The sequence below is a fragment of the Octopus bimaculoides genome, chromosome 7, assembly GCF_046866305.1.
Source record: "Octopus bimaculoides isolate indiv1 chromosome 7, ASM4686630v1, whole genome shotgun sequence".
Lineage (NCBI taxonomy): Eukaryota > Metazoa > Mollusca > Cephalopoda > Octopoda > Octopodidae > Octopus > Octopus bimaculoides.
The window spans coordinates 17,224,083-17,236,735 of NC_142934.1; the positions used below are offsets into that span (position 1 = coordinate 17,224,083).

Here is a 12,653-nt window from a genome sequence, read left to right on the forward strand (position 1 = left end):
CTGCATAATGAGAATATCTTGAGTATGTTTGAACGGTTCCCCTTTAGAAAGATCACGGTTCCAGTATTTCAGAGCTTTGCGGCTATCTAAAGAAAAATATTAAAAGATCTCAAGAACAATATTGAGACTGATGCATACAAACGTATTTACATTATACACATATATATGTGTGTGTGAGATATTGTGTAACTATTTAGGTAACTAAATATGGATTATATATATATATAGTGGTATGTGTATGCATGTATGTGTGTACGTGTGTATGTGAATGAATGTATATATATATATATATATATATATATATATATATATATATATAGATATATATATATATATATATATATGCGTACGTATATTTTTATATAGGTTTCGTAGTGTAACTAGGAGTGAGTTACAAATGTTATGTTCGAAAATTTCGGTCTCTGAGCTATTATGGAAATTTTCTATACATTAATCTGAACAAAGCACAAGTAAGAGACAAGCATTAAAAAAAAAAAGAAACAAACACGGAAAGGGAAGCTTACAGAAAGAATTGCAGCTAGTGTTAGCTCACTGCATTGCATCTGCTTCAAATATATTCTGTGAATAAATAGTATTGGAACACATTAGAAATTGTATCGACATAAATACTTTATGTAGCAGTGTAATGTTGTTTACAGTGTTCGGTATAGAGGAAGCTTCGACAGCTATTATATGTATCCCGAATACACGAAGTCTTAAACAACACTACAGTAGCAAATAGAACAGTCGCGTAAAGAAAATTAACTTTTAACATTAGTTAAATGCTGTTTTGTTAAGTTAAATATGGCGCTTGAAAGATACTGAGTTCATAGACGCTAGATCTAGATAATACGGTGACACCTGCACGCATTCCATCAGTTTTCATCTCTCCATATCAACCTTTCTCTTCCTCTCTGTGTTTTTCTCTCGCTATATGTTTATATCTCTATCTCTCTCTCACTCTTTCTCTTTCTCTGTATATATATATATACATATATATATATATATATATATATATATATATATATATATATATATATATATATATATATATATATATATATATCTGTCCCTGTTTCTAGCACTCTCTCTCTCTCTCTCTCTGTATATATATATATATATATATATATATATATATATATATATATATATATATATATATATATATATATATATATATATATATATATATATATATATATATATATATATATATATATACATAAATACATACATACATACATATATACACACTGGCCCACACACACGTACACATCTGTGTGTCAGAGTACATATATGAGCCTGTGTGTAGTAGGTTGCCTTTTGGTCCCCTCTGTCCGACCTAAAACTGCGTTGTACGCCCATTTGTTTAAAAACAACTCTCATTGTACTGACGTAACTATTTAATTTTGTAGCATAACAATTCTCGACACCTCTGTCAGATTCGACTTGTGTGCTGAGACTTGCTAAGCTGGAGTTAATGCAGCATAAGCACATGAAGGACCTATGGTCAAGATAATCCTTTCTACTGTAGGTACAATGCACGAAATTTTGAAAGATGGACAATCCAATTACGTCGCTATCCGGGCTCAACTGGTGCTTATTTTATCGACCCCGAAATGATGAAAGACAAGTCAACTTCGGTGGAATTTGATTACAGAACATATAACTGGAAGAAATACCGATTAACACTTTGTAGAAATACCAATTAACACTAACGATTCTACCAGCACAAAATAAGGATATGCATATTCATTTTTCACATTATAATGTTTTCGCATATATTGACCGCCCTACAAATCTTGTAAAGAAACACTGAGCGCCAAATGACCGCCGCGGACTACAAGACACAACGTTTCGGCACGATTTCGCCCCTTCCCTGTTAGCAACTCACTCTGTCGTTTACAGCTAAACGGACTGAAAATATGTATGTATAAATGTTGGTGTGTATGACATAATTCCTAGAGTCCTGTCATTATGAAGAAGTATGTGCGTTCGTAAGTGACAGAATTGTTTCTTTGTAAGCAAATTAAGACTGTTTAATACTTCTGTATGTTTGTATACAATTCATTTCGCATCGAATTAATTATAAACATCAATAGACCTATGATGGTTAATATCGTGAGTAGATGAATGACGCTCAAGATCATCTTGTTAACATTCATAACATATGTTATGCATAGAAAATCGCTTCCATTTGCAACATTTCCAAATCTTTCTTGAAACCCATTTAATAATACTTTAGTTGAGATTTATCAGTATACACATATACTGAAAAACACGCACAATAAGACATAAAGAATCAGAGAAAAGGGATGATAATTCGTGTTTGTGGGAAGGAAAGAGAAAGAGAGAGGAAAAGTGAAGACAGAAAGAGAAGTTTTACATAGAAAAAGTGAATGACTTTGCAGAAATAAATACAAAGATTTGCAGTTAGTGTTAGCTTTACCAAATTACTTTTACTCCATTTGACAACTGCAAGGAAGTGGTATTGAAACTCTTTTGAAAATTGTGTCAATACAAACCCATTAACATACATAGTTATGCATGCAGCCATGAACGTGGAGGTGTTTGAATTGCTAATTGTAACCTTCCTTAAAGCATGGCCTCTTGAGCAACAAAAGAATAACAGGCTTTCACATATCCTTGTAAAGGAAACCGCATTTATTTTAGCACACTTCTTTAAAAATACTGAACTAAAATGGTGTTGCTAAATTAGTCATTTCATTTATGATGATTTAGGTAACGCATTCGAAAATTTACCACCTCCGTATCTAAAGACAGACAGACAGAAACACACACGCACGCACACACACACAAACACACACACACACACACACTCAGTGAACACACATGTGTGTTTGTGCCTCTATGTATGTGTATATGTATTATCAACAGCTTTTTACTGATGTGTGTGCGTGTGTGTGTGTGTGTTTGTATTTATGTCTGCTTTTGTCTACAACCACGACTTGACGACTGGTGTTGGTGTGTTTACATCCCTGTAACGTAGCAGTTCTATAAAAATACGATAAAATAAGTACCAGGCTTAAAAAATATAAGTAAAAGAAAAATAATAAATGCGCTCTTTTAAAACCAGCGTGACTCATGTTTGCCAGCTGAGTGGATTGGAGCAACGTGGAATGAAGTGTTTTGCTCAAGAACACAACGCGTCGCCCGGTCCAGTTGTGAAGCGGTCGAGGAGACGAAAACAGTCACAAAGATACACGCACACACAGACACTCACACGCACAAACACTCACACAAACACACACACACAAACACAAAAACACGCACACACAAACGAGCTTTTTTCAGTTTCCGCCAGTCAAATCCACTTACAAGACCTGCAGCTATTGTAAGAAAACAAGACACGACGCCAAGGTGCCACGAAGTAAGATTGAACACGAAACCAAGTGTTTGAGAATCCGTGTTTGTGTGTGTGTGGCGGGGGGAGTACGTACGTATTTATATATGCATGCGGAGACTATACGTGACTTTATTTTTAACTGCTGAAAATATTTAGTTATAAGTACGAGCAAATGACTATGATATCTTTTCTCCTTCTAGGCAAGTGTTAGTATTCACGTTGGTTTCCTGACAATTCACTTCACACCAAACAATAAACTTGAAGACTTCTAAAATGCTTGACATCGGTAGGTGATGAATGACATTCATAGATCACCTTATGTACCAGTGTAATACGGGTTATACATAATAAATCTCTCATGCTTGCAAAATTCCTGAATCATTCTTGAAATTCATTTAATCATAATTTAGCAATGTGTCAACATTCTGAAAATTACTTAAACTGCTAGTTTAAAATTCAGATGAGGCTGTCGACTACGGAAATTGTATGTGTCAAAGTTCAACCTTAGCGCTCTTGTCAACTTCTCACTTTTCTATAACTCAAGAGATTGTTCATATCAGACATAACTAAAATTATTTATTATTGAAAACTCTTACGTAATATAACAGTGTTATTTGCCAGTTCATATTCTCTTATTCTTTTACTAGTAACAGCCATTATACTTCAGCTATGCTTAGGCACGACCTTAAAAGGTTTTCGTCTGTCATATTAACCTCAGTGGTTATTTTAAGCCTGTTAGTAATTTTATCGAACTCTATTTATAGAAAAGGCCACGTTACCGCTTTGACATAGAATGACGTAACATGACACGGTATTTTCTTGCCAGTTAACATAAAACACACACATGGACATTCATACACACTCATATGTAAAGAGAAATAGAAAGAGAGAGAGAAACAACACGAGATGAAAACTGAGACGAGATAGAGTGGGACAGCGTGAGAGAGTGAGATAAACATAGAAAGTGAAAGAAGATAGAGGGGAACATGAGAAAGTAACACGAGACAGTTAAAATGATTTGCAAACAGTGATAACTCAACATATTACATGTATTTTATGTAAGAACTATACGGAAATTGTATTCAAATACTTTAAAGTTTGTGGAGTGTAAATTGCATTAAAAAAGATATTGCTATATTTATAGTGATGGGTGTAGAAAAGGTTAAATCATCATAATGTTCCTCCTTTATATATATATATATATATATATATATATATATATATATTAGACAGAATGAGATAACAAAGCCAAGGCTCTGAGGGGGTTTCAGGACATCTATAATGAAATAGTCTTACAGGTGTTTCTGGGATATCATGGATATCCCCTTCATCAGAGACAGTCTGAGATAATATTTGCGTTCGAGTTATTATGGAAAAGGAGGAGATAGGGAACATAGAGGGAAATAAGAGAATGGAAGTAGAAATAAGATGTATAAAGATGTTGTAGTTCCATTATCCGAGGAAAATGGTGTATAGAAGTGGATAAAAGTTTCCTGAACATGGTATGTAAGTTCCAAAAGCAGTTCATGTTTAGTCATTTCAAAGTATGGAGCCGCGGAAACAGCGTTGCTCCTTTGAAAGGATTTTGTAGTATGAAGGAAAATCTGAAAACGTATTGGTAGTATCTGTGGTTAGATGGGAGGAGAGGAAGGAACAAATAGTTTGATACGACGATAGATTTTAGCTCTAACTGTTGAGCTGATTAATGTTTAGAAGGCAATATGGATTGAGCTCAAAATTAGTTATTATGCATTTACTGCTAAAACCAATGTATAACTCACGGCCGATATTGGACTGGGTAGAATCAATAATGCAAATTCCATATGCTGGAGATTACAGCGTAAAATATGATAACCATTCCTGAGAGGGATGCCAGAAGGTTTGCAAATCTAACGGAGGACTCAAAAGACATTTTAAGATCCACAAAGCTCAGAACTTATCTGCAGCTCTTGGTGGTCCAAATCGGATGTGCAATTTATGTGGGTGTCTTTTCAGAACATTGTCTTGTTTAAAAAGCCACATCAGATGCCATGATGGTACTGCGGTGTAGATGCTGGAGTTGGGCAAACCTCCATATATATATGTGTGTGTGTGTGCGTAACAGGTTTTGTTTCAATTTCCATCTATAACGTCGAAGTACAAAGCTTAGGTCGTCCTGAGGTTACAGTAGAAGACCTGTGTCCTAGGTGCCACGCAGTGGCACTGAACCCGAGTGTGGTTGGTAAGGAAGCTTCTTACCATGCAGTCATGCCTATAGAATTGTTAAAGAAAATGGTTGAGTACTCATGGCAACAATAATCATAAAGCTGAAAATGTGAAAAGAATCATATAGACTAAATACGTAAAGAGAAACAAACACCTGATTAATGACGACATGCTTACGACTTTACCTGCTAACTATAAAGAAACAGTGACACATCCCAGTAGCGCTTCTTCTTCGTGTTAAGCCTATGGAGGATTAGAAACACTGATAAGGAATTAATGATATTAAGCTAACAGCTCGAAGCTAATACAAATGTAAGAAAAATAAATCTTCATGCAACAAATGAGCTTAAAACAGAGTTGTTTATCGAAATCTACACGCACATACGCACACGTCACACATAAACACACATCTCGCACACACACGAACACACACATACACACACATATATAGGTATACATGTATGTGTGTGTGTGTGTACGTATATATATATATATATATATATATATATATATATATATATATATATATATATATATATATATATATTTATATATACAGGGTTGGGCCAAAGTCACCTGACAGCAAATCAAAACCATTTAATTCCAAGATTGATTTATGTTTAACAAATGAATGAATTTAATAAAAACATCTAAATATGAAACATCATGAAAATTGTTCAAACTGAAGTCCTTCTTGAGCGACATATTTTTCTATTCGAGTCGGTAAGAATTATAGACAGAACTTATGGAATTTTGATTTACAGTCTGGTGACCTATGGCCAAGCCTACAGATGTGGTCCATTTTGTTTCTTTGTTGATCATAGGTTTTCTCCATTTCCTGATTATTTAAATTATACATACATACATATATACATACATACATATACACACACACACACACACACACACACACACACACACACACACACACACACACACACACACACACACACATATATATATATATATATATATATATATATATATATATGCCGGCAGACAGGCACACACGTGATTGTACATACATAGAATATATATATATATATATATATATTTCTTTTTGTTTTAGCTAATTGGCATACATTTGTATATACAAGCATATATCTTCCTAAACATCCTCGTTTTGCTGTCTTGAATGTGGAACTCTATATGTAACTCCACCAGTAATTCCCAAATTACGATCTTGTGAAAATTTTCTTCATCTATATTTATTCATTCAGTGTTTGGAGTTTACACCCAACAAAAGGAAAGTAAGGTTACAGTGTAGCCTTGTAAGGTTTGTTCGTTTAGACTTACTTATATCGCTATACTGTGATGTGTCCGTTTACATTTAACAATGCTATTATTGAGATGCATATGATATTTTATAACTAGTGTCTGCATGAACATATAAACCATTACGTCATGGTAAACAGACCCATTCTATAGCTAATTCATCTTTACCTAAACAACTACATACATCTAGCAATTATTTTGGGATTATACAATTTAAGTAAACAACAGTTTAAACATACTGGTGATTATAATGAAACACCATAGATATATGTTTGAGTAAATAACGAATTTGTAGAACTAAATAACAATACTTAAAATATAGTGAATTACATAATTTAGGTAAACAATAACATAATCATACTAGTAAAGATAGAAAGAAAACTATATTACATTTTTGAATTAAAAAAGTATTGATATATCATTAAATCTAACATATTATTTCTAAATTTCAGAAACGAATCTTTAAACCTATAGCAACATGCTGACATAACTTCAGAGTGCTTGTGTCTGATATTATCATTGAATAATATTATTTCTAGAGTTTTTCAGACAAAAGTTACATGCTTCTGAATAAGGGTTGTATTGTTATGAATTTCGTATCACAGTCTAGAATGATAGATATGTACGTTCGTATGTGTGCAATTTAATTTCCATCGTCCGGTCAGCATGCAGATATTTGTGTGATCATGAATAGTTCGTCTGCTGTCTAAGACTGCATAATAGCTAGATTAGCTCACATACAACTCATTTTCACATGAAAATATTTTATAATTTCAAAAGCTCTAAAATTATCTACATCATAAATACTTAAATGACATTCAAGCTCACCTTATATACCGAGTTGTTATAGGTTATATCAATAGTAAATCTAACAGAACATTTCTGAACGTTTGTGTAAATTCATTTAATGACAATTTAGTGATGTGTCAACATTTTCAAAATTGCTCAAACTACTTGGCTTCTTAGAAATATAAGTGAGGTTGTAGACGAGTGAAATTCAACATAGCAAAGTTCAGATCTGACGCTCCAGTCTTCTCTCACATTTCAAATAGCTATATATTGGTTGAAATATTTGAAAGCAATAATGCTATATAGGTAAAGTAATTTGAGACTGAAGCTAGTTAAGTGCAGTTATTGCTAAATAATAAAGAAGTTTGCTTTGAAGTTCGATGGTTTCCGATGTAGTCCCACTACGCAGTATTCAGACCAAATGACTTATATAGCACAACGCTTCGTGTATGGATTTAGGAAATGGAGACCATGCAAAAATCAATGAAACACATACATATATTGTGTGTGTGTGTGATTGAGTGAGTGAGTAAGTGAGTAAGTAAGTGTGTGTGCGTGCGTGCGTGCGTGCGTGCGGGGGTGCGTGCGTGCGGGGGTGCGTGCGTGCGTATGTGCATCCGCGAATCCCTAACTAAACAACATTCGTTTATGTATGTATATAGGGGTAGGCGTGGCTAGGTGTGTAAAAAGCTTGATTTCCAACCATATAGTTCCAGGTTCAGATTCTTTGCATGGTACCTTGGGCAACTGTTTCTGTTAGAGCCTCAAGTCAACCAAAGTCTTGTAAAAGAATCTGGTAGGGGGAATCTGAAAGAATTCCGTCGTGAATACACACACACACACACACACACACACACACACACACACAATATATATATATATATATATATATATATATATATATATATATATATATGTGTGTGTGTGTGTGTTTGTGTGTGTTTGTGTGTTTGTGTGTGTGTGTGTGTTTGTGTGTGTGTTTGTTGTTATGTGCGTGTGTAAGTGTGCGTGTATGAGTGTGCTTTAATGTCAGTGTTTGTTCTCCACCACTGCTTGATAACTGATAGAATAAGAACCAGATTTAAAAAGAAAAAAAAAAGCAACTACTGTGATCGGTTCGTTCCACTAAAATTCTTCAAGGCGGTGCTCAAGAACGGTCGCAGTCTAATGATTAAAAACGATTAGAGCTTAAAATATAAATATTAAGTAATTAACTCAACATTTATAATAGAAACACTACGGCCATCTGTTTGACAAAGTCGTGAGTGCGTTTTGTGTGTGTGTGTGTATATCTGTCTGTGTCTGTGTGTAAGAGGTGTGATTTCTGTCTTTGAATCCTGCAATTTTAAAATCACTCACACACACACGCACACACATGCACATGCACACACATACACACGCACACACACACAATACACAAAATATGGATCCAGAGTTTTCTTGTGTACTGAATATGAATATGATTTCTCCGTTGCATGGTGATGAAATATTAGATATTTAGATATTTAATAGATAACATTTGAAAACATTTTCATGTATCAAGATATGCAAGTGTCACGTAAATTATCCAGAACATCTTTAGTGAACAAGCATGCATCACATTGATATAATCAGGACTGCGTTTATGGAAACCGGAAGTGGATTTTTGCACTTATGAATGCTTCGTAATATTTCTAGATCTGTGAGTGTTTTATTTCTGTTTTTCATATATTATGTGTGTGTACATATATATTCTTTTATTCTTTTACTTGTTTCAGTCATTTGACTGCGGACATCCTGGAGCACAGCCCTCAGTCGAGCAAATCGACCCCAGGACTTATTCTTTGTAAGCCTAGTATTTATTTTATCGGTCCCCTTTGCCGGACCGCTACTTTTACGGGGACAGAAACACACCAAAATTGGTTGTCAAGCGAAGGTGGGGAGACAAGGACAAACATATGTACATATGACCTTGCGTATATATAAGAAACCATTAAACACGAACCGAACTGCCAGGATCGTTAGAGATCCAAAAATATACTCAGTGGCATGTATTCCTACTTTACGTTTTATGTTCAAATTCTGCCGAGACCGACTTGAGCATTCATCCTCTTGGGATCGAGAAAATAAGAACTAGTTCAGCGCTTGGGACGATGTAATAGACTAACCGCGCCATGCCCGAAATTTCAGGCGTTTACTAATATTTTAGAATTTACTTATATTCAATTTTGTTAATGTTGTGAAATTTGTTTATTCATGATGGAAAGCATGCAGGTGACATGCGTGTATGTATGTGTGTGTAAACGTGTGCTTCAGGTGTGCGGTCTCTGAGTGTATACACACACACACAAACCAATCCATAAATGCAGGCACACACGTACACACATTGATATTGATATAGATATAGGCCGTTTGTGAGGCTCATAAATAGATAGGAAGATAGATAGATAGATAGATAGATAGATAGATAGATAGATAGATAGATAGATAGGTAAACGCACGTATATATGTATGCGTTTGTGTGCCTGTGTTTCTGTATGTGAATGCAGGCACACATTTAGAAGTGAATCAGTAAGGTTGATCACCTGTTCATGACTACCTGTTCACAAAACGTTACGCTATTGATTCTATTTATCGCTCAACGGCGTGGGTTGAATAAATATTTATCACTTACATACATTTGCATATATCTATTGAGTGGATACGTCTACACAATTACATTTCTTTCCTTTGTATCTCTCTGAATTCTTCTTATAAAGAAATGCTTTGTTTCTTAAGAAACAAAGCATCAGATATATATATATATATATATATATATATATATATATATATATATATATATATATATATATATATATATATATATATATATACATATCTATAAAAAGCAACGTTTTGAATAGTAGAGTACGTACACAAATATGTATATATGTGTTTATGTGTAGATTCTCTCGGATAACGTGTGTTTATTCTTGTATTAAGTGCTATCATGAAACATAAATAACTATTAATGAAAAGGCATCACGATAATAAAGCCTTCTTCATAGTCATTTTAGTTCTTTCATGAATTGCTCTCTGCGAGAAGGTTTAGCAATGACATAATCAATACCAGAATGAGTAGCTGCGATGGAGGTGAAGTGTGAGTTTGCATGTTCTGTATTCACCAAAAAACAAACAAACATGCACTTACGTCATTGTATATTTTATATTAGACTATAAATAATAAATGTTGTCAATCTCTCGTTACATGGAAAGTATGTATAGTAAATAACCTGATGTAGATCTCAACATACGTATGCTTCTGAACGAATCTTTAGACGAGTATAGAGCGGTAATAAGAAAAAAACGATGGCAAAGAACTAAACAATCATCTTATGAACTTCATTAGCTAATGAAGTTCATATGATAAGCGTTAGTTTTCTTATATATACATACATATAGGCGCAGGAGTGGCTGTGTGGTAAGTAGCTTGCTTACCAACCACATGGTTCCGGGTTCATTCCCACCGCGTGGCACCTTGGGCAAGTGTCTTCTACTATAGCCTCGGGCCTACCAAAGCCTTGTGAGTGGATTTGGTAGACGGAAACTGAAAGAAACCCGTCGTATATATGTATATATAGATGTATGTGTGTATGTGTTTGTGTGTATGTGTTTGTGTGTCTGTGTTTGTCCCCCCAACATCGCTTGACAACCGATGCTGGTGTATTTACGTCCCCTGTAACTTAGCAGTTCGGCTAAAGAGACCGATAGAATAAGTACTAGGCTTACAAAGAATAAGTCCTGGGGTCGATTTGCTCGACCAAAGGCGGTGCTCCAGCATGGCCGCAGTCAAATGACTGAAACAAGTGAAAGAGTAAAAGAGTATACATACATACACACATATGTATACACATACACATATATATGCGTATATATATATATATATGTGTATATATATATATGTATATATATATATATGTGTGTATATATATACATATATACATACATATATATACATATATATGTATATTCTACTGAAAACAAGCTTTGTTTGTTTACTTTCATCGTAAGTTGAATTTAACGTTAGCGTCTTATGAAGCTAAATTTATAAGTTCTAAAATTGCAGAAGAATTCGTTACTGGGCCGCTTAGCTTAATGGTAAAGCACTTGATGCGTAATCACAGGGATCTGAGATCGAGTCTAACGGCTGGCCAGTAACGTATTTTTCTGCAATGTATGGATAATTTATCCTGATCACGCTATTTATTAGCATATATATATATGCTAATAAATATATACATACACACACACATATATGTGTGAATGTATGCAAAGACAGAGACTTACACACACACATATTTATTAAAATAATTCAATCCAATCAGTTGTCTTCCTCCTCGTTTTCTTGCTACATACTGTCAGTCTGTGTCACTTTTTGGGTGGAGTATCTCATATCTAGTCAGCAAATTCTTTGTCTTTCTGTCTAAGCTGTTTATTTCGTCTACTCTCCATGCCATTACCCTTGCTCCATATCTAAAGATTAAACCGCCGAGGTGTTGATAACTTGAATTTTATTCCGTCCGTTTAATTTCGACTTAAGGATCAGATTCAGTCTCCGCAAGTACTCCACCTTAAATTTTCTGTCGTTTCTTCTCCATCAATTTATCCATTTTCAATATCCCCAAGTATTTATAGCTTCTCTCTTCTATCTGCTTCATAACCTCCCCCAACGGTATCTCTAGCCCGTTCATACATTTTTATTTTGCTTCTCTTGAAGACTAACACACCACACTTTTTCAGTGCGAACTCCATTCTGACATTAGCACTGAAGATATACACCGTATCAAGGAGGGAACTGACTTAGGATTCATCTTTACCATAAACTTTATTGTAAAGATGAATAACAAGTGGTTGACTTTTTGTGTACGGCTCTTGAATACATGTCTAACCTTTGCTTTCCTCAGAATCAGTGTTAGTGGTATCATGAACAGTACAAATATCAGTGGGGACAGGCAGTCCCCTTGGAAGTTGCCTCTCCTGAGAGGATTATTATTATTAT

At 34.5% G+C, this 12,653-nt stretch overlaps 1 long non-coding RNA gene across 1 annotated transcript in view; it reads right to left on the reverse strand.

The window, feature by feature from the left end:
• LOC128248290 (uncharacterized) overlaps nt 1-12,653 on the reverse strand; it is a 52,095-nt gene that overhangs the window by 19,457 nt on the left and 19,985 nt on the right. Inside the window, exons 2-3 of the long non-coding RNA XR_008264526.2 lie at nt 525-579; nt 1-86 (exon numbers count right to left, since the gene is read on the reverse strand). The exon at nt 1-86 is cut by the window's left edge and continues 5 nt beyond it. This is a non-coding gene — a long non-coding RNA (uncharacterized LOC128248290). The remainder of the gene's footprint in view (nt 87-524; nt 580-12,653) is intronic.